The sequence below is a fragment of the Microcebus murinus genome, chromosome 13 (genome assembly GCF_040939455.1).
Source record: "Microcebus murinus isolate Inina chromosome 13, M.murinus_Inina_mat1.0, whole genome shotgun sequence".
Classification (NCBI taxonomy): Eukaryota; Metazoa; Chordata; class Mammalia; order Primates; family Cheirogaleidae; genus Microcebus; species Microcebus murinus.
The window spans coordinates 890,607-912,377 of NC_134116.1; the positions used below are offsets into that span (position 1 = coordinate 890,607).

The window sequence follows — 21,771 nt, forward strand, 5'->3', positions numbered from 1 at the left end:
AGGAGGCTGGAAGGTCTCCACCTTGGCGAGTCCAGCAGTGGAGGCGCATCTTGTGTGAGTGTGAGTGTAAGTGTGTGTGTGTGTGTGTGTGTGTGTGTGTATAGAGAGACAGCCCCCCACCCCGGCCCGCCGCTCCCTGCCCGCCCCGCCCCGCCCCGCCTGTCACCCCCGTCCCACGGAGCCCGCCGGACCCGGCCGGTGAACTCAACAGGCCCGGCCCGGCGCCGGTCAGCGCCGGCGCGGGGCCTGGGGCGGGAGGAGGCGGCGGGGAAGCGCAGAGAGGCTCGGCTTCTTGAGCGGGGCAGGGGCGCCCTCCGCCGTCTAGGGCCACACCACCCTGAACGCGCCCGATCTCGTCTGGTCTCGGAAGCTAAGCAGGGTCGGGCCTGGTTAGTACTTGGATGGGAGACCGCCTGGGAATACCGGGTGCCGTAGGCTTCTTCTTCTTTTTTTTTTTGTTTTGCCTCTTGTTCTGTCCCCTTTCTGGGAGCGAGGCGGCGGCCCGGGGTGGGGGTCACCCCCACCCTCAGCGCCCGCCGCGGTGCCTGGCGCCCCAGCCCGCACCGTGGGGCCTCCTCTTGTCCCAAGCCGCGACACCGCCGTCACGCGGCAGCATGCGTGGCTTCTGGACTGTCAGGTCTCAGACCAAAGGTCTGCTCTGTGGGAACCGACACGCTGGAGGAAACCTTGAGAGTCTGAGAGGGGAGGGAGTTCCAGAAGAAGGCCAGGATGTCATTTTGAGGGAGTATGTGACCAGAACTCGTCCCGTTGCTTTTGGGGTTCTATGGGCTACACGTAGGAATCTTTGGTGGTGGCACCTGATGTTGGGGGATCCGGAGTCACACCCAGACCTGCTCCACAGGCCTCCTTTTACTTTTCTCTTCGGATTCATTATTTTTAAAAAGTGTCTCTTATCTCTATGATTGCATTTTCTTTTCTCTCTCTTTTCAAGCAGATGATGGGAGTCCAAGTATTAAGGTGACATGTGTTGCCCGTGCCCCCCTCCCCCCTGTGTTCTTATTCATTTACCTCTGATGTTGTTGCAGCGTATTGTGGGGGTACCAATGTTAAGGTCGGGTACGTTGCCCTCTCCCAGCCTCCCCCCTCGGGTCAGAGCCTCAAGTGCGCCCATCCCCCAGTCGGTGCGCACCCACCCCATTCCTAATGGAGGTGTATGCCCATCCCCTCCCCCCACCCGCCCGACACCCACCCGATGAAGGTGATTCCTCTGTGTCCACTTAGGTGTCCATCGGTTCGTACCCATTTGCTGGTGAGCGCGAGCACGTGGTGCTCGTGTGTCCATTCTTGGGCTACCTGGCTTACTGGAACGGGTTCCAGCTCTGGCCAGGAGAACCACGAGAGGTGCCCTCTCACCGCTGCTCCTCCTAGCTGAATAGCACTCCGTGGTGTCCACGCGCCACATTTCATTTACGCACTCGTGGGTCGCTGGGCACTCGGGTCGCTTCCAGGTCTTTGCGATTGTGACTTGTGCCCTGACTCTAACCCTAACCCTTACCCAGCCCGTCTCCTCCTCGGCCCCTGCCTGACTGACTCCTTCCCGCCCGGCCTGTCACCTGTCACCGTCCTCTGCCCCTGCCTGACACGCTCCTCCCCGCCCGGGCCGTCACCGTCCTCGGCCCCTGCCTGACGGGGCTCCTCCGTCGCCTGGGCCTTCCAAGGGCTTGGTGTGGACGCTGGTTCCAGGACGCCCTCCCAGGAACCCGGTAGCAGGGCGGCCGCAGCGTCTCGCGCCACCCAACCGTCCGCCGGCCGGCGGCCGGCGCTAAGTGGCCTGCGGGGGACGTGCCCCCACTGTGGGGCGGGCGCCCAGCCTGGTGTCTTCTCTGAGGCCCCGTGGCTGCTTTTCCCCCCCGCAAGGGGAGAGCCGCGGAGGTGGGGACCGCCTCCTCGTGGGGACGTACACCCGGCTCTCCACGTCGGATTCCGGGGCTCTCTGTCCTGCCAGAAGGCCCAGCTGGCCTGCGGGTCCTTAGAGTGGCAAAAACATCCGAAAACTGAGATTGAGGGTCCGGTGGTTGTCTGCACTTTTGTGCTGGGCACCCCAGGGAGGCCCGGGGGCTGGCTGGACAACGCGGTCTGCTGGGCAGGGGGGGGGGGTGTGGAGGAGCAACTGATGCCCTTTGCACTTTGGGTAGCAAGTGTCTGAGGTGTCTCTGAGCCCTGCGCCATGTCGGGGGGGTGGGGGTGGGAGGTCGGGGGGGTGGAGGAGCAGGAGGAGGAGGAGGAGGAGGTGGGAAGGGCCGTGGCCTGCAGTCGTGTTCCCGGGGTGGCTTCTTCCACAGGCTGCTTGGCCTGGGCTCCCTGCACCTGGGCCTTTGGAGGACTGGCCCTGTGCTTGCCAACGCTTCCCCTGCAGGGACCCAGAGCTGGGAGGTTGCACCTCTCAGCCCTGGGTCGGGCAGAGCCCCAGCGGGCCATGCCCACAACCTCTCTCAGCACGGGTCCCCCAGAAGGCTCCTTTGGGACCAGGATTCTCTTGCGGGTGACTCTTTAAGGTCTGGCCCCTGGATGGAGGGGCACCAGGAGTAGAGGAGCAGGAAGGGGAAGCGGGTGGCCATGCGAGGGGACACTTTCAGGCCAAGTCCCAGCTTCAGCCTGATCCTCCTGGGAACCCCAGGGTGTACGTCACACCTCCTGGTTGTCCCGCTCTGAGACAAGGAGCCGGGCTTCGCATTCCCCCAGCAGCCAGTCGTGGGCTGAGGACACCTGGGGCGTTGGGAACTCCCTGGCTTCTCCTTGGCTTAACATCTGGAGCTGCTTGTGAATCGTGCCGCCACACACACCCGAGTGCAGGTGTCTTCTGCACAGACTGCGGGCCTCGCTCTTCTGAATGCCGCTAGCTCGCCACCCACCCACGGGTGAACCTGGTCAGGGTACTTTCTCTCGGGGGCAGACTCTGATCCTGGCGGGCTACCGGTGTTTCTGTTTGCTCGTTTCTTTCTTCCATTTCGGGAAAGGCTTCCTTACTGGGTGTGGAAATCTCCTATGCCTTTCCTCGCCTATTCTGTCAGCTTTAAAATTCTCTTTCAGTTGCCACCCTCACAGATGGATTAGGAAACTCTTTCCGGTGCACTCATTAGTGAAATGACCTCAATGAAGCTGGAATCCAATATCTAATCGCCGATTTTTAGCGAGTCCACACGCCAGGGTGGTCGGGGTCCAATGCAGCCCCGGCCAGGCCCAGGCCCCTTGGACCGGGCCACAGGAGGACACAGAGGAGGGTCCCGGCCCCCACGGTCGCGTTGCCGGCAGTTCTCCAAGGGCTTGGGCGTTTTCCAGAGGTAGGAGATGGAGGGGACTGATTTCTTCAGCGCCCCACAAACCACGCCACCCCACCCATGGGACACATCCCTAGAGAGAGAGAGAGACGCCCCATACACTCGCTCCCCTCCCCCATGCGCAGTGCCCCAGCCCGGGCCCGGGGGAATAGGCGGCAGCCCACCCACAGGGTGGGGGGCGCAGCTGAAAGGGGTTGTCGGGGAGGGCGGCCCCTGCCTGGGGTCAAAGGGCGGGCGACCCGCGCGTGCGCAATCGGCGGCGGCGGCGGCGGCGGCGGCGGCGGCGGCGGTGGGGGCGGCCACGAGCTGGGGGTGGGGGGCGGGTAGGTGAAGGAGGCTGGAAGGTCTCCACCTTGGCGAGTCCAGCAGTGGAGGCGCATCTTGTGTGAGTGTGAGTGAGTGAGTGTGAGTGTGAGTGTGTGTGTGTGTGTGTGTGTGTGTGTGTATAGAGAGACAGCCCCCCCACCCCGGCCCGCCGCTCCCTGCCCGCCCCGCCCCGCCCCGCCTGTCACCCCCGTCCCACGGAGCCCGCCGGACCCGGCCGGTGAACTCAACAGGCCCGGCCCGGCGCCGGTCAGCGCCGGCGCGGGGCCTGGGGCGGGAGGAGGCGGCGGGGAAGCGCAGAGAGGCTCGGCTTCTTGAGCGGGGCAGGGGCGCCCTCCGCCGTCTAGGGCCACACCACCCTGAACGCGCCCGATCTCGTCTGGTCTCGGAAGCTAAGCAGGGTCGGGCCTGGTTAGTACTTGGATGGGAGACCGCCTGGGAATACCGGGTGCCGTAGGCTTCTTCTTCTTTTTTTTTTTGTTTTGCCTCTTGTTCTGTCCCCTTTCTGGGAGCGAGGCGGCGGCCCGGGGTGGGGGTCACCCCCACCCTCAGCGCCCGCCGCGGTGCCTGGCGCCCCAGCCCGCACCGTGGGGCCTCCTCTTGTCCCAAGCCGCGACACCGCCGTCACGCGGCAGCATGCGTGGCTTCTGGACTGTCAGGTCTCAGACCAAAGGTCTGCTCTGTGGGAACCGACACGCTGGAGGAAACCTTGAGAGTCTGAGAGGGGAGGGAGTTCCAGAAGAAGGCCAGGATGTCATTTTGAGGGAGTATGTGACCAGAACTCGTCCCGTTGCTTTTGGGGTTCTATGGGCTACACGTAGGAATCTTTGGTGGTGGCACCTGATGTTGGGGGATCCGGAGTCACACCCAGACCTGCTCCACAGGCCTCCTTTTACTTTTCTCTTCGGATTCATTATTTTTAAAAAGTGTCTCTTATCTCTATGATTGCATTTTCTTTTCTCTCTCTTTTCAAGCAGATGATGGGAGTCCAAGTATTAAGGTGACATGTGTTGCCCGTGCCCCCCTCCCCCCTGTGTTCTTATTCATTTACCTCTGATGTTGTTGCAGCGTATTGTGGGGGTACCAATGTTAAGGTCGGGTACGTTGCCCTCTCCCAGCCTCCCCCCTCGGGTCAGAGCCTCAAGTGCGCCCATCCCCCAGTCGGTGCGCACCCACCCCATTCCTAATGGAGGTGTATGCCCATCCCCTCCCCCCACCCGCCCGACACCCACCCGATGAAGGTGATTCCTCTGTGTCCACTTAGGTGTCCATCGGTTCGTACCCATTTGCTGGTGAGCGCGAGCACGTGGTGCTCGTGTGTCCATTCTTGGGCTACCTGGCTTACTGGAACGGGTTCCAGCTCTGGCCAGGAGAACCACGAGAGGTGCCCTCTCACCGCTGCTCCTCCTAGCTGAATAGCACTCCGTGGTGTCCACGCGCCACATTTCATTTACGCACTCGTGGGTCGCTGGGCACTCGGGTCGCTTCCAGGTCTTTGCGATTGTGACTTGTGCCCTGACTCTAACCCTAACCCTTACCCAGCCCGTCTCCTCCTCGGCCCCTGCCTGACTGACTCCTTCCCGCCCGGCCTGTCACCTGTCACCGTCCTCTGCCCCTGCCTGACACGCTCCTCCCCGCCCGGGCCGTCACCGTCCTCGGCCCCTGCCTGACGGGGCTCCTCCGTCGCCTGGGCCTTCCAAGGGCTTGGTGTGGACGCTGGTTCCAGGACGCCCTCCCAGGAACCCGGTAGCAGGGCGGCCGCAGCGTCTCGCGCCACCCAACCGTCCGCCGGCCGGCGGCCGGCGCTAAGTGGCCTGCGGGGGACGTGCCCCCACTGTGGGGCGGGCGCCCAGCCTGGTGTCTTCTCTGAGGCCCCGTGGCTGCTTTTCCCCCCCGCAAGGGGAGAGCCGCGGAGGTGGGGACCGCCTCCTCGTGGGGACGTACACCCGGCTCTCCACGTCGGATTCCGGGGCTCTCTGTCCTGCCAGAAGGCCCAGCTGGCCTGCGGGTCCTTAGAGTGGCAAAAACATCCGAAAACTGAGATTGAGGGTCCGGTGGTTGTCTGCACTTTTGTGCTGGGCACCCCAGGGAGGCCCGGGGGCTGGCTGGACAACGCGGTCTGCTGGGCAGGGGGGGGGTGTGGAGGAGCAACTGATGCCCTTTGCACTTTGGGTAGCAAGTGTCTGAGGTGTCTCTGAGCCCTGCGCCATGTCGGGGGGGTGGGGGTGGGAGGTCGGGGGGGTGGAGGAGCAGGAGGAGGAGGAGGAGGAGGTGGGAAGGGCCGTGGCCTGCAGTCGTGTTCCCGGGGTGGCTTCTTCCACAGGCTGCTTGGCCTGGGCTCCCTGCACCTGGGCCTTTGGAGGACTGGCCCTGTGCTTGCCAACGCTTCCCCTGCAGGGACCCAGAGCTGGGAGGTTGCACCTCTCAGCCCTGGGTCGGGCAGAGCCCCAGCGGGCCATGCCCACAACCTCTCTCAGCACGGGTCCCCCAGAAGGCTCCTTTGGGACCAGGATTCTCTTGCGGGTGACTCTTTAAGGTCTGGCCCCTGGATGGAGGGGCACCAGGAGTAGAGGAGCAGGAAGGGGAAGCGGGTGGCCATGCGAGGGGACACTTTCAGGCCAAGTCCCAGCTTCAGCCTGATCCTCCTGGGAACCCCGGGGTGTACGTCACACCTCCTGGTTGTCCCGCTCTGAGACAAGGAGCCGGGCTTCGCATTCCCCCAGCAGCCAGTCGTGGGCTGAGGACACCTGGGGCGTTGGGAACTCCCTGGCTTCTCCTTGGCTTAACATCTGGAGCTGCTTGTGAATCGTGCCGCCACACACACCCGAGTGCAGGTGTCTTCTGCACAGACTGCGGGCCTCGCTCTTCTGAATGCCGCTAGCTCGCCACCCACCCACGGGTGAACCTGGTCAGGGTACTTTCTCTCGGGGGCAGACTCTGATCCTGGCGGGCTACCGGTGTTTCTGTTTGCTCGTTTCTTTCTTCCATTTCGGGAAAGGCTTCCTTACTGGGTGTGGAAATCTCCTATGCCTTTCCTCGCCTATTCTGTCAGCTTTAAAATTCTCTTTCAGTTGCCACCCTCACAGATGGATTAGGAAACTCTTTCCGGTGCACTCATTAGTGAAATGACCTCAATGAAGCTGGAATCCAATATCTAATCGCCGATTTTTAGCGAGTCCACACGCCAGGGTGGTCGGGGTCCAATGCAGCCCCGGCCAGGCCCAGGCCCCTTGGACCGGGCCACAGGAGGACACAGAGGAGGGTCCCGGCCCCCACGGTCGCGTTGCCGGCAGTTCTCCAAGGGCTTGGGCGTTTTCCAGAGGTAGGAGATGGAGGGGACTGATTTCTTCAGCGCCCCACAAACCACGCCACCCCACCCATGGGACACATCCCTAGAGAGAGAGAGAGACGCCCCATACACTCGCTCCCCTCCCCCATGCGCAGTGCCCCAGCCCGGGCCCGGGGTGAATAGGCGGCAGCCCACCCACAGGGTGGGGGGCGCAGCTGAAAGGGGTTGTCGGGGAGGGCGGCCCCTGCCTGGGGTCAAAGGGCGGGCGACCCGCGCGTGCGCAATCGGCGGCGGCGGCGGCGGCGGCGGCGGCGGCGGCGGCGGCGGCGGCGGTGGGGGCGGCCACGAGCTGGGGGTGGGGGGCGGGTAGGTGAAGGAGGCTGGAAGGTCTCCACCTTGGCGAGTCCAGCAGTGGAGGCGCATCTTGTGTGAGTGTGAGTGAGTGAGTGTGAGTGTGAGTGTGTGTGTGTGTGTGTGTGTGTGTGTGTATAGAGAGACAGCCCCCCACCCCGGCCCGCCGCTCCCTGCCCGCCCCGCCCCGCCCCGCCTGTCACCCCCGTCCCACGGAGCCCGCCGGACCCGGCCGGTGAACTCAACAGGCCCGGCCCGGCGCCGGTCAGCGCCGGCGCGGGGCCTGGGGCGGGAGGAGGCGGCGGGGAAGAGCAGAGAGGCTCGGCTTCTTGAGCGGGGCAGGGGCGCCCTCCGCCGTCTAGGGCCACACCACCCTGAACGCGCCCGATCTCGTCTGGTCTCGGAAGCTAAGCAGGGTCGGGCCTGGTTAGTACTTGGATGGGAGACCGCCTGGGAATACCGGGTGCCGTAGGCTTCTTCTTCTTTTTTTTTTTGTTTTGCCTCTTGTTCTGTCCCCTTTCTGGGAGCGAGGCGGCGGCCCGGGGTGGGGGTCACCCCCACCCTCAGCGCCCGCCGCGGTGCCTGGCGCCCCAGCCCGCACCGTGGGGCCTCCTCTTGTCCCAAGCCGCGACACCGCCGTCACGCGGCAGCATGCGTGGCTTCTGGACTGTCAGGTCTCAGACCAAAGGTCTGCTCTGTGGGAACCGACACGCTGGAGGAAACCTTGAGAGTCTGAGAGGGGAGGGAGTTCCAGAAGAAGGCCAGGATGTCATTTTGAGGGAGTATGTGACCAGAACTCGTCCCGTTGCTTTTGGGGTTCTATGGGCTACACGTAGGAATCTTTGGTGGTGGCACCTGATGTTGGGGGATCCGGAGTCACACCCAGACCTGCTCCACAGGCCTCCTTTTACTTTTCTCTTCGGATTCATTATTTTTAAAAAGTGTCTCTTATCTCTATGATTGCATTTTCTTTTCTCTCTCTTTTCAAGCAGATGATGGGAGTCCAAGTATTAAGGTGACATGTGTTGCCCGTGCCCCCCTCCCCCCTGTGTTCTTATTCATTTACCTCTGATGTTGTTGCAGCGTATTGTGGGGGTACCAATGTTAAGGTCGGGTACGTTGCCCTCTCCCAGCCTCCCCCCTCGGGTCAGAGCCTCAAGTGCGCCCATCCCCCAGTCGGTGCGCACCCACCCCATTCCTAATGGAGGTGTATGCCCATCCCCTCCCCCCACCCGCCCGACACCCACCCGATGAAGGTGATTCCTCTGTGTCCACTTAGGTGTCCATCGGTTCGTACCCATTTGCTGGTGAGCGCGAGCACGTGGTGCTCGTGTGTCCATTCTTGGGCTACCTGGCTTACTGGAACGGGTTCCAGCTCTGGCCAGGAGAACCACGAGAGGTGCCCTCTCACCGCTGCTCCTCCTAGCTGAATAGCACTCCGTGGTGTCCACGCGCCACATTTCATTTACGCACTCGTGGGTCGCTGGGCACTCGGGTCGCTTCCAGGTCTTTGCGATTGTGACTTGTGCCCTGACTCTAACCCTAACCCTTACCCAGCCCGTCTCCTCCTCGGCCCCTGCCTGACTGACTCCTTCCCGCCCGGCCTGTCACCTGTCACCGTCCTCTGCCCCTGCCTGACACGCTCCTCCCCGCCCGGGCCGTCACCGTCCTCGGCCCCTGCCTGACGGGGCTCCTCCGTCGCCTGGGCCTTCCAAGGGCTTGGTGTGGACGCTGGTTCCAGGACGCCCTCCCAGGAACCCGGTAGCAGGGCGGCCGCAGCGTCTCGCGCCACCCAACCGTCCGCCGGCCGGCGGCCGGCGCTAAGTGGCCTGCGGGGGACGTGCCCCCACTGTGGGGCGGGCGCCCAGCCTGGTGTCTTCTCTGAGGCCCCGTGGCTGCTTTTCCCCCCCGCAAGGGGAGAGCCGCGGAGGTGGGGACCGCCTCCTCGTGGGGACGTACACCCGGCTCTCCACGTCGGATTCCGGGGCTCTCTGTCCTGCCAGAAGGCCCAGCTGGCCTGCGGGTCCTTAGAGTGGCAAAAACATCCGAAAACTGAGATTGAGGGTCCGGTGGTTGTCTGCACTTTTGTGCTGGGCACCCCAGGGAGGCCCGGGGGCTGGCTGGACAACGCGGTCTGCTGGGCGGGGGGGGGGTGTGGAGGAGCAACTGATGCCCTTTGCACTTTGGGTAGCAAGTGTCTGAGGTGTCTCTGAGCCCTGCGCCATGTCGGGGGGGTGGGGGTGGGAGGTCGGGGGGGTGGAGGAGCAGGAGGAGGAGGAGGAGGAGGTGGGAAGGGCCGTGGCCTGCAGTCGTGTTCCCGGGGTGGCTTCTTCCACAGGCTGCTTGGCCTGGGCTCCCTGCACCTGGGCCTTTGGAGGACTGGCCCTGTGCTTGCCAACGCTTCCCCTGCAGGGACCCAGAGCTGGGAGGTTGCACCTCTCAGCCCTGGGTCGGGCAGAGCCCCAGCGGGCCATGCCCACAACCTCTCTCAGCACGGGTCCCCCAGAAGGCTCCTTTGGGACCAGGATTCTCTTGCGGGTGACTCTTTAAGGTCTGGCCCCTGGATGGAGGGGCACCAGGAGTAGAGGAGCAGGAAGGGGAAGCGGGTGGCCATGCGAGGGGACACTTTCAGGCCAAGTCCCAGCTTCAGCCTGATCCTCCTGGGAACCCCGGGGTGTACGTCACACCTCCTGGTTGTCCCGCTCTGAGACAAGGAGCCGGGCTTCGCATTCCCCCAGCAGCCAGTCGTGGGCTGAGGACACCTGGGGCGTTGGGAACTCCCTGGCTTCTCCTTGGCTTAACATCTGGAGCTGCTTGTGAATCGTGCCGCCACACACACCCGAGTGCAGGTGTCTTCTGCACAGACTGCGGGCCTCGCTCTTCTGAATGCCGCTAGCTCGCCACCCACCCACGGGTGAACCTGGTCAGGGTACTTTCTCTCGGGGGCAGACTCTGATCCTGGCGGGCTACCGGTGTTTCTGTTTGCTCGTTTCTTTCTTCCATTTCGGGAAAGGCTTCCTTACTGGGTGTGGAAATCTCCTATGCCTTTCCTCGCCTATTCTGTCAGCTTTAAAATTCTCTTTCAGTTGCCACCCTCACAGATGGATTAGGAAACTCTTTCCGGTGCACTCATTAGTGAAATGACCTCAATGAAGCTGGAATCCAATATCTAATCGCCGATTTTTAGCGAGTCCACACGCCAGGGTGGTCGGGGTCCAATGCAGCCCCGGCCAGGCCCAGGCCCCTTGGACCGGGCCACAGGAGGACACAGAGGAGGGTCCCGGCCCCCACGGTCGCGTTGCCGGCAGTTCTCCAAGGGCTTGGGCGTTTTCCAGAGGTAGGAGATGGAGGGGACTGATTTCTTCAGCGCCCCACAAACCACGCCACCCCACCCATGGGACACATCCCTAGAGAGAGAGAGAGACGCCCCATACACTCGCTCCCCTCCCCCATGCGCAGTGCCCCAGCCCGGGCCCGGGGTGAATAGGCGGCAGCCCACCCACAGGGTGGGGGGCGCAGCTGAAAGGGGTTGTCGGGGAGGGCGGCCCCTGCCTGGGGTCAAAGGGCGGGCGACCCGCGCGTGCGCAATCGGCGGCGGCGGCGGCGGGGGCGGCGGCGGCGGCGGCGGCGGCGGCGGCGGCGGCGGTGGGGGCGGCCACGAGCTGGGGGTGGGGGGCGGGTAGGTGAAGGAGGCTGGAAGGTCTCCACCTTGGCGAGTCCAGCAGTGGAGGCGCATCTTGTGTGAGTGTGAGTGAGTGAGTGTGAGTGTGAGTGTGTGTGTGTGTGTGTGTGTGTGTGTGTATAGAGAGACAGCCCCCCACCCCGGCCCGCCGCTCCCTGCCCGCCCCGCCCCGCCCCGCCTGTCACCCCCGTCCCACGGAGCCCGCCGGACCCGGCCGGTGAACTCAACAGGCCCGGCCCGGCGCCGGTCAGCGCCGGCGCGGGGCCTGGGGCGGGAGGAGGCGGCGGGGAAGCGCAGAGAGGCTCGGCTTCTTGAGCGGGGCAGGGGCGCCCTCCGCCGTCTAGGGCCACACCACCCTGAACGCGCCCGATCTCGTCTGGTCTCGGAAGCTAAGCAGGGTCGGGCCTGGTTAGTACTTGGATGGGAGACCGCCTGGGAATACCGGGTGCCGTAGGCTTCTTCTTCTTTTTTTTTTTGTTTTGCCTCTTGTTCTGTCCCCTTTCTGGGAGCGAGGCGGCGGCCCGGGGTGGGGGTCACCCCCACCCTCAGCGCCCGCCGCGGTGCCTGGCGCCCCAGCCCGCACCGTGGGGCCTCCTCTTGTCCCAAGCCGCGACACCGCCGTCACGCGGCAGCATGCGTGGCTTCTGGACTGTCAGGTCTCAGACCAAAGGTCTGCTCTGTGGGAACCGACACGCTGGAGGAAACCTTGAGAGTCTGAGAGGGGAGGGAGTTCCAGAAGAAGGCCAGGATGTCATTTTGAGGGAGTATGTGACCAGAACTCGTCCCGTTGCTTTTGGGGTTCTATGGGCTACACGTAGGAATCTTTGGTGGTGGCACCTGATGTTGGGGGATCCGGAGTCACACCCAGACCTGCTCCACAGGCCTCCTTTTACTTTTCTCTTCGGATTCATTATTTTTAAAAAGTGTCTCTTATCTCTATGATTGCATTTTCTTTTCTCTCTCTTTTCAAGCAGATGATGGGAGTCCAAGTATTAAGGTGACATGTGTTGCCCGTGCCCCCCTCCCCCCTGTGTTCTTATTCATTTACCTCTGATGTTGTTGCAGCGTATTGTGGGGGTACCAATGTTAAGGTCGGGTACGTTGCCCTCTCCCAGCCTCCCCCCTCGGGTCAGAGCCTCAAGTGCGCCCATCCCCCAGTCGGTGCGCACCCACCCCATTCCTAATGGAGGTGTATGCCCATCCCCTCCCCCCACCCGCCCGACACCCACCCGATGAAGGTGATTCCTCTGTGTCCACTTAGGTGTCCATCGGTTCGTACCCATTTGCTGGTGAGCGCGAGCACGTGGTGCTCGTGTGTCCATTCTTGGGCTACCTGGCTTACTGGAACGGGTTCCAGCTCTGGCCAGGAGAACCACGAGAGGTGCCCTCTCACCGCTGCTCCTCCTAGCTGAATAGCACTCCGTGGTGTCCACGCGCCACATTTCATTTACGCACTCGTGGGTCGCTGGGCACTCGGGTCGCTTCCAGGTCTTTGCGATTGTGACTTGTGCCCTGACTCTAACCCTAACCCTTACCCAGCCCGTCTCCTCCTCGGCCCCTGCCTGACTGACTCCTTCCCGCCCGGCCTGTCACCTGTCACCGTCCTCTGCCCCTGCCTGACACGCTCCTCCCCGCCCGGGCCGTCACCGTCCTCGGCCCCTGCCTGACGGGGCTCCTCCGTCGCCTGGGCCTTCCAAGGGCTTGGTGTGGACGCTGGTTCCAGGACGCCCTCCCAGGAACCCGGTAGCAGGGCGGCCGCAGCGTCTCGCGCCACCCAACCGTCCGCCGGCCGGCGGCCGGCGCTAAGTGGCCTGCGGGGGACGTGCCCCCACTGTGGGGCGGGTGCCCAGCCTGGTGTCTTCTCTGAGGCCCCGTGGCTGCTTTTCCCCCCCGCAAGGGGAGAGCCGCGGAGGTGGGGACCGCCTCCTCGTGGGGACGTACACCCGGCTCTCCACGTCGGATTCCGGGGCTCTCTGTCCTGCCAGAAGGCCCAGCTGGCCTGCGGGTCCTTAGAGTGGCAAAAACATCCGAAAACTGAGATTGAGGGTCCGGTGGTTGTCTGCACTTTTGTGCTGGGCACCCCAGGGAGGCCCGGGGGCTGGCTGGACAACGCGGTCTGCTGGGCGGGGGGGGGGTGTGGAGGAGCAACTGATGCCCTTTGCACTTTGGGTAGCAAGTGTCTGAGGTGTCTCTGAGCCCTGCGCCATGTCGGGGGGGTGGGGGTGGGAGGTCGGGGGGGTGGAGGAGCAGGAGGAGGAGGAGGAGGAGGTGGGAAGGGCCGTGGCCTGCAGTCGTGTTCCCGGGGTGGCTTCTTCCACAGGCTGCTTGGCCTGGGCTCCCTGCACCTGGGCCTTTGGAGGACTGGCCCTGTGCTTGCCAACGCTTCCCCTGCAGGGACCCAGAGCTGGGAGGTTGCACCTCTCAGCCCTGGGTCGGGCAGAGCCCCAGCGGGCCATGCCCACAACCTCTCTCAGCACGGGTCCCCCAGAAGGCTCCTTTGGGACCAGGATTCTCTTGCGGGTGACTCTTTAAGGTCTGGCCCCTGGATGGAGGGGCACCAGGAGTAGAGGAGCAGGAAGGGGAAGCGGGTGGCCATGCGAGGGGACACTTTCAGGCCAAGTCCCAGCTTCAGCCTGATCCTCCTGGGAACCCCGGGGTGTACGTCACACCTCCTGGTTGTCCCGCTCTGAGACAAGGAGCCGGGCTTCGCATTCCCCCAGCAGCCAGTCGTGGGCTGAGGACACCTGGGGCGTTGGGAACTCCCTGGCTTCTCCTTGGCTTAACATCTGGAGCTGCTTGTGAATCGTGCCGCCACACACACCCGAGTGCAGGTGTCTTCTGCACAGACTGCGGGCCTCGCTCTTCTGAATGCCGCTAGCTCGCCACCCACCCACGGGTGAACCTGGTCAGGGTACTTTCTCTCGGGGGCAGACTCTGATCCTGGCGGGCTACCGGTGTTTCTGTTTGCTCGTTTCTTTCTTCCATTTCGGGAAAGGCTTCCTTACTGGGTGTGGAAATCTCCTATGCCTTTCCTCGCCTATTCTGTCAGCTTTAAAATTCTCTTTCAGTTGCCACCCTCACAGATGGATTAGGAAACTCTTTCCGGTGCACTCATTAGTGAAATGACCTCAATGAAGCTGGAATCCAATATCTAATCGCCGATTTTTAGCGAGTCCACACGCCAGGGTGGTCGGGGTCCAATGCAGCCCCGGCCAGGCCCAGGCCCCTTGGACCGGGCCACAGGAGGACACAGAGGAGGGTCCCGGCCCCCACGGTCGCGTTGCCGGCAGTTCTCCAAGGGCTTGGGCGTTTTCCAGAGGTAGGAGATGGAGGGGACTGATTTCTTCAGCGCCCCACAAACCACGCCACCCCACCCATGGGACACATCCCTAGAGAGAGAGAGAGACGCCCCATACACTCGCTCCCCTCCCCCATGCGCAGTGCCCCAGCCCGGGCCCGGGGTGAATAGGCGGCAGCCCACCCACAGGGTGGGGGGCGCAGCTGAAAGGGGTTGTCGGGGAGGGCGGCCCCTGCCTGGGGTCAAAGGGCGGGCGACCCGCGCGTGCGCAATCGGCGGCGGCGGCGGTGGGGGCGGCCACGAGCTGGGGGTGGGGGGCGGGTAGGTGAAGGAGGCTGGAAGGTCTCCACCTTGGCGAGTCCAGCAGTGGAGGCGCATCTTGTGTGAGTGTGAGTGAGTGAGTGTGAGTGTGAGTGTGTGTGTGTGTGTGTGTGTGTGTGTATAGAGAGACAGCCCCCCACCCCGGCCCGCCGCTCCCTGCCCGCCCCGCCCCGCCCCGCCTGTCACCCCCGTCCCACGGAGCCCGCCGGACCCGGCCGGTGAACTCAACAGGCCCGGCCCGGCGCCGGTCAGCGCCGGCGCGGGGCCTGGGGCGGGAGGAGGCGGCGGGGAAGCGCAGAGAGGCTCGGCTTCTTGAGCGGGGCAGGGGCGCCCTCCGCCGTCTAGGGCCACACCACCCTGAACGCGCCCGATCTCGTCTGGTCTCGGAAGCTAAGCAGGGTCGGGCCTGGTTAGTACTTGGATGGGAGACCGCCTGGGAATACCGGGTGCCGTAGGCTTCTTCTTCTTTTTTTTTTTGTTTTGCCTCTTGTTCTGTCCCCTTTCTGGGAGCGAGGCGGCGGCCCGGGGTGGGGGTCACCCCCACCCTCAGCGCCCGCCGCGGTGCCTGGCGCCCCAGCCCGCACCGTGGGGCCTCCTCTTGTCCCAAGCCGCGACACCGCCGTCACGCGGCAGCATGCGTGGCTTCTGGACTGTCAGGTCTCAGACCAAAGGTCTGCTCTGTGGGAACCGACACGCTGGAGGAAACCTTGAGAGTCTGAGAGGGGAGGGAGTTCCAGAAGAAGGCCAGGATGTCATTTTGAGGGAGTATGTGACCAGAACTCGTCCCGTTGCTTTTGGGGTTCTATGGGCTACACGTAGGAATCTTTGGTGGTGGCACCTGATGTTGGGGGATCCGGAGTCACACCCAGACCTGCTCCACAGGCCTCCTTTTACTTTTCTCTTCGGATTCATTATTTTTAAAAAGTGTCTCTTATCTCTATGATTGCATTTTCTTTTCTCTCTCTTTTCAAGCAGATGATGGGAGTCCAAGTATTAAGGTGACATGTGTTGCCCGTGCCCCCCTCCCCCCTGTGTTCTTATTCATTTACCTCTGATGTTGTTGCAGCGTATTGTGGGGGTACCAATGTTAAGGTCGGGTACGTTGCCCTCTCCCAGCCTCCCCCCTCGGGTCAGAGCCTCAAGTGCGCCCATCCCCCAGTCGGTGCGCACCCACCCCATTCCTAATGGAGGTGTATGCCCATCCCCTCCCCCCACCCGCCCGACACCCACCCGATGAAGGTGATTCCTCTGTGTCCACTTAGGTGTCCATCGGTTCGTACCCATTTGCTGGTGAGCGCGAGCACGTGGTGCTCGTGTGTCCATTCTTGGGCTACCTGGCTTACTGGAACGGGTTCCAGCTCTGGCCAGGAGAACCACGAGAGGTGCCCTCTCACCGCTGCTCCTCCTAGCTGAATAGCACTCCGTGGTGTCCACGCGCCACATTTCATTTACGCACTCGTGGGTCGCTGGGCACTCGGGTCGCTTCCAGGTCTTTGCGATTGTGACTTGTGCCCTGACTCTAACCCTAACCCTTACCCAGCCCGTCTCCTCCTCGGCCCCTGCCTGACTGACTCCTTCCCGCCCGGCCTGTCACCTGTCACCGTCCTCTGCCCCTGCCTGACACGCTCCTCCCCGCCCGGGCCGTCACCGTCCTCGGCCCCTGCCTGACGGGGCTCCTCCGTCGCCTGGGCCTTCCAAGGGCTTGGTGTGGACGCTGGTTCCAGGACGCCCTCCCAGGAACCCGGTAGCAGGGCGGCCGCAGCGTCTCGCGCCACCCAACCGTCCGCCGGCCGGCGGCCGGCGCTAAGTGGCCTGCGGGGGACGTGCCCCCACTGTGGGGCGGGCGCCCAGCCTGGTGTCTTCTCTGAGGCCCCGTGGCTGCTTTTCCCCCCCGCAAGGGGAGAGCCGCGGAGGTGGGGACCGCCTCCTCGTGGGGACGTACACCCGGCTCTCCACGTCGGATTCCGGGGCTCTCTGTCCTGCCAGAAGGCCCAGCTGGCCTGCGGGTCCTTAGAGTGGCAAAAACATCCGAAAACTGAGATTGAGGGTCCGGTGGTTGTCTGCACTTTTGTGCTGGGCACCCCAGGGAGGCCCGGGGGCTGGCTGGACAACGCGGTCTGCTGGGCAGGGGGGGGGGGTGTGGAGGAGCAACTGATGCCCTTTGCACTTTGGGTAGCAAGTGTCTGAGGTGTCTCTGAGCCCTGCGCCATGTCGGGGGGGTGGGGGTGGGAGGTCGGGGGGGTGGAGGAGCAGGAGGAGGAGGAGGAGGAGGTGGGAAGGGCCGTGGCCTGCAGTCGTGTTCCCGGGGTGGCTTCTTCCACAGGCTGCTTGGCCTGGGCTCCCTGCACCTGGGCCTTTGGAGGACTGGCCCTGTGCTTGCCAACGCTTCCCCTGCAGGGACCCAGAGCTGGGAGGTTGCACCTCTCAGCCCTGGGTCGGGCAGAGCCCCAGCGGGCCATGCCCACAACCTCTCTCAGCACGGGTCCCCCAGAAGGCTCCTTTGGGACCAGGATTCTCTTGCGGGTGACTCTTTAAGGTCTGGCCCCTGGATGGAGGGGCACCAGGAGTAGAGGAGCAGGAAGGGGAAGCGGGTGGCCATGCGAGGGGACACTTTCAGGCCAAGTCCCAGCTTCAGCCTGATCCTCCTGGGAACCCCGGGGTGTACGTCACACCTCCTGGTTGTCCCGCTCTGAGACAAGGAGCCGGGCTTCGCATTCCCCCAGCAGCCAGTCGTGGGCTGAGGACACCTGGGGCGTTGGGAACTCCCTGGCTTCTCCTTGGCTTAACATCTGGAGCTGCTTGTGAATCGTGCCGCCACACACACCCGAGTGCAGGTGTCTTCTGCACAGACTGCGGGCCTCGCTCTTCTGAATGCCGCTAGCTCGCCACCCACCCACGGGTGAACCTGGTCAGGGTACTTTCTCTCGGGGGCAGACTCTGATCCTGGCGGGCTACCGGTGTTTCTGTTTGCTCGTTTCTTTCTTCCATTTCGGGAAAGGCTTCCTTACTGGGTGTGGAAATCTCCTATGCCTTTCCTCGCCTATTCTGTCAGCTTTAAAATTCTCTTTCAGTTGCCACCCTCACAGATGGATTAGGAAACTCTTTCCGGTGCACTCATTAGTGAAATGACCTCAATGAAGCTGGAATCCAATATCTAATCGCCGATTTTTAGCGAGTCCACACGCCAGGGTGGTCGGGGTCCAATGCAGCCCCGGCCAGGCCCAGGCCCCTTGGACCGGGCCACAGGAGGACACAGAGGAGGGTCCCGGCCCCCACGGTCGCGTTGCCGGCAGTTCTCCAAGGGCTTGGGCGTTTTCCAGAGGTAGGAGATGGAGGGGACTGATTTCTTCAGCGCCCCACAAACCACGCCACCCCACCCATGGGACACATCCCTAGAGAGAGAGAGAGACGCCCCATACACTCGCTCCCCTCCCCCATGCGCAGTGCCCCAGCCCGGGCCCGGGGGAATAGGCGGCAGCCCACCCACAGGGTGGGGGGCGCAGCTGAAAGGGGTTGTCGGGGAGGGCGGCCCCTGCCTGGGGTCAAAGGGCGGGCGACCCGCGCGTGCGCAATCGGCGGCGGCGGCGGCGGCGGCGGCGGCGGCGGCGGTGGGGGCGGCCACGAGCTGGGGGTGGGGGGCGGGTAGGTGAAGGAGGCTGGAAGGTCTCCACCTTGGCGAGTCCAGCAGTGGAGGCGCATCTTGTGTGAGTGTGAGTGAGTGAGTGTGAGTGTGAGTGTGTGTGTGTGTGTGTGTGTGTGTGTGTATAGAGAGACAGCCCCCCCACCCCGGCCCGCCGCTCCCTGCCCGCCCCGCCCCGCCCCGCCTGTCACCCCCGTCCCACGGAGCCCGCCGGACCCGGCCGGTGAACTCAACAGGCCCGGCCCGGCGCCGGTCAGCGCCGGCGCGGGGCCTGGGGCGGGAGGAGGCGGCGGGGAAGCGCAGAGAGGCTCGGCTTCTTGAGCGGGGCAGGGGCGCCCTCCGCCGTCTAGGGCCACACCACCCTGAACGCGCCCGATCTCGTCTGGTCTCGGAAGCTAAGCAGGGTCGGGCCTGGTTAGTACTTGGATGGGAGACCGCCTGGGAATACCGGGTGCCGTAGGCTTCTTCTTCTTTTTTTTTTTGTTTTGCCTCTTGTTCTGTCCCCTTTCTGGGAGCGAGGCGGCGGCCCGGGGTGGGGGTCACCCCCACCCTCAGCGCCCGCCGCGGTGCCTGGCGCCCCAGCCCGCACCGTGGGGCCTCCTCTTGTCCCAAGCCGCGACACCGCCGTCACGCGGCAGCATGCGTGGCTTCTGGACTGTCAGGTCTCAGACCAAAGGTCTGCTCTGTGGGAACCGACACGCTGGAGGAAACCTTGAGAGTCTGAGAGGGGAGGGAGTTCCAGAAGAAGGCCAGGATGTCATTTTGAGGGAGTATGTGACCAGAACTCGTCCCGTTGCTTTTGGGGTTCTATGGGCTACACGTAGGAATCTTTGGTGGTGGCACCTGATGTTGGGGGATCCGGAGTCACACCCAGACCTGCTCCACAGGCCTCCTTTTACTTTTCTCTTCGGATTCATTATTTTTAAAAAGTGTCTCTTATCTCTATGATTGCATTTTCTTTTCTCTCTCTTTTCAAGCAGATGATGGGAGTCCAAGTATTAAGGTGACATGTGTTGCCCGTGCCCCCCTCCCCCCTGTGTTCTTATTCATTTACCTCTGATGTTGTTGCAGCGTATTGTGGGGGTACCAATGTTAAGGTCGGGTACGTTGCCCTCTCCCAGCCTCCCCCCTCGGGTCAGAGCCTCAAGTGCGCCCATCCCCCAGTCGGTGCGCACCCACCCCATTCCTAATGGAGGTGTATGCCCATCCCCTCCCCCCACCCGCCCGACACCCACCCGATGAAGGTGATTCCTCTGTGTCCACTTAGGTGTCCATCGGTTCGTACCCATTTGCTGGTGAGCGCGAGCACGTGGTGCTCGTGTGTCCATTCTTGGGCTACCTGGCTTACTGGAACGGGTTCCAGCTCTGGCCAGGAGAACCACGAGAGGTGCCCTCTCACCGCTGCTCCTCCTAGCTGAATAGCACTCCGTGGTGTCCACGCGCCACATTTCATTTACGCACTCGTGGGTCGCTGGGCACTCGGGTCGCTTCCAGGTCTTTGCGATTGTGACTTGTGCCCTGACTCTAACCCTAACCCTTACCCAGCCCGTCTCCTCCTCGGCCCCTGCCTGACTGACTCCTTCCCGCCCGGCCTGTCACCTGTCACCGTCCTCTGCCCCTGCCTGACACGCTCCTCCCCGCCCGGGCCGTCACCGTCCTCGGCCCCTGCCTGACGGGGCTCCTCCGTCGCCTGGGCCTTCCAAGGGCTTGGTGTGGACGCTGGTTCCAGGACGCCCTCCCAGGAACCCGGTAGCAGGGCGGCCGCAGCGTCTCGCGCCACCCAACCGTCCGCCGGCCGGCGGCCGGCGCTAAGTGGCCTGCGGGGGACGTGCCCCCACTGTGGGGCGGGCGCCCAGCCTGGTGTCTTCTCTGAGGCCCCGTGGCTGCTTTTCCCCCCCGCAAGGGGAGAGCCGCGGAGGTGGGGACCGCCTCCTCGTGGGGACGTACACCCGGCTCTCCACGTCGGATTCCGGGGCTCTCTGTCCTGCCAGAAGGCCCAGCTGGCCTGCGGGTCCTTAGAGTGGCAAAAACATCCGAAAACTGAGATTGAGGGTCCGGTGGTTGTCTGCACTTTTGTGCTGGGCACCCCAGGGAGGCCCGGGGGCTGGCTGGACAACGCGGTCTGCTGGGCAGGGGGGGGGTGTGGAGGAGCAACTGATGCCCTTTGCACTTTGGGTAGCAAGTGTCTGAGGTGTCTCTGAGCCCTGCGCCATGTCGGGGGGGTGGGGGTGGGAGGTCGGGGGGGTGGAGGAGCAGGAGGAGGAGGAGGAGGAGGTGGGAAGGGCCGTGGCCTGCAGTCGTGTTCCCGGGGTGGCTTCTTCCACAGGCTGCTTGGCCTGGGCTCCCTGCACCTGGGCCTTTGGAGGACTGGCCCTGTGCTTGCCAACGCTTCCCCTGCAGGGACCCAGAGCTGGGAGGTTGCACCTCTCAGCCCTGGGTCGGGCAGAGCCCCAGCGGGCCATGCCCACAACCTCTCTCAGCACGGGTCCCCCAGAAGGCTCCTTTGGGACCAGGATTCTCTTGCGGGTGACTCTTTAAGGTCTGGCCCCTGGATGGAGGGGCACCAGGAGTAGAGGAGCAGGAAGGGGAAGCGGGTGGCCATGCGAGGGGACACTTTCAGGCCAAGTCCCAGCTTCAGCCTGATCCTCCTGGGAACCCCGGGGTGTACGTCACACCTCCTGGTTGTCCCGCTCTGAGACAAGGAGCCGGGCTTCGCATTCCCCCAGCAGCCAGTCGTGGGCTGAGGACACCTGGGGCGTTGGGAACTCCCTGGCTTCTCCTTGGCTTAACATCTGGAGCTGCTTGTGAATCGTGCCGCCACACACACCCGAGTGCAGGTGTCTTCTGCACAGACTGCGGGCCTCGCTCTTCTGAATGCCGCTAGCTCGCCACCCACCCACGGGTGAACCTGGTCAGGGTACTTTCTCTCGGGGGCAGACTCTGATCCTGGCGGGCTACCGGTGTTTCTGTTTGCTCGTTTCTTTCTTCCATTTCGGGAAAGGCTTCCTTACTGGGTGTGGAAATCTCCTATGCCTTTCCTCGCCTATTCTGTCAGCTTTAAAATTCTCTTTCAGTTGCCACCCTCACAGATGGATTAGGAAACTCTTTCCGGTGCACTCATTAGTGAAATGACCTCAATGAAGCTGGAATCCAATATCTAATCGCCGATTTTTAGCGAGTCCACACGCCAGGGTGGTCGGGGTCCAATGCAGCCCCGGCCAGGCCCAGGCCCCTTGGACCGGGCCACAGGAGGACACAGAGGAGGGTCCCGGCCCCCACGGTCGCGTTGCCGGCAGTTCTCCAAGGGCTTGGGCGTTTTCCAGAGGTAGGAGATGGAGGGGACTGATTTCTTCAGCGCCCCACAAACCACGCCACCCCACCCATGGGACACATCCCTAGAGAGAGAGAGAGACGCCCCATACACTCGCTCCCCTCCCCCATGCGCAGTGCCCCAGCCCGGGCCCGGGGTGAATAGGCGGCAGCCCACCCACAGGGTGGGGGGCGCAGCTGAAAGGGGTTGTCGGGGAGGGCGGCCCCTGCCTGGGGTCAAAGGGCGGGCGACCCGCG

The 21,771-nt window shown here is 63.7% G+C and overlaps 6 non-coding genes across 6 annotated transcripts; all 6 read left to right on the plus strand.

Annotated features, from left to right (window-relative positions):
* The first annotated feature begins 319 nt into the window (after positions 1 to 319).
* On the plus strand, positions 320 to 438 carry LOC142875010 (5S ribosomal RNA). Its single transcript, XR_012922589.1, has one exon. It is a non-coding gene; the product is annotated as a 5S ribosomal RNA (ribosomal RNA).
* A 3,526-nt stretch (positions 439 to 3,964) lies between these two features.
* Positions 3,965 to 4,083, plus strand: LOC142875011 (5S ribosomal RNA). Its single transcript, XR_012922590.1, has one exon. It is a non-coding gene; the product is annotated as a 5S ribosomal RNA (ribosomal RNA).
* A 3,536-nt stretch (positions 4,084 to 7,619) lies between these two features.
* Positions 7,620 to 7,738, plus strand: LOC142875012 (5S ribosomal RNA). The gene has a single exon (XR_012922591.1). It is a non-coding gene; the product is annotated as a 5S ribosomal RNA (ribosomal RNA).
* A 3,545-nt stretch (positions 7,739 to 11,283) lies between these two features.
* Positions 11,284 to 11,402, plus strand: LOC142875013 (5S ribosomal RNA). Its single transcript, XR_012922592.1, has one exon. It is a non-coding gene; the product is annotated as a 5S ribosomal RNA (ribosomal RNA).
* Positions 11,403 to 14,903: 3,501 nt separating this feature from the next.
* On the plus strand, positions 14,904 to 15,022 carry LOC142875015 (5S ribosomal RNA). Its single transcript, XR_012922593.1, has one exon. It is a non-coding gene; the product is annotated as a 5S ribosomal RNA (ribosomal RNA).
* A 3,526-nt stretch (positions 15,023 to 18,548) lies between these two features.
* On the plus strand, positions 18,549 to 18,667 carry LOC142875016 (5S ribosomal RNA). Its single transcript, XR_012922594.1, has one exon. It is a non-coding gene; the product is annotated as a 5S ribosomal RNA (ribosomal RNA).
* The last annotated feature ends 3,104 nt before the right edge of the window (positions 18,668 to 21,771 follow it).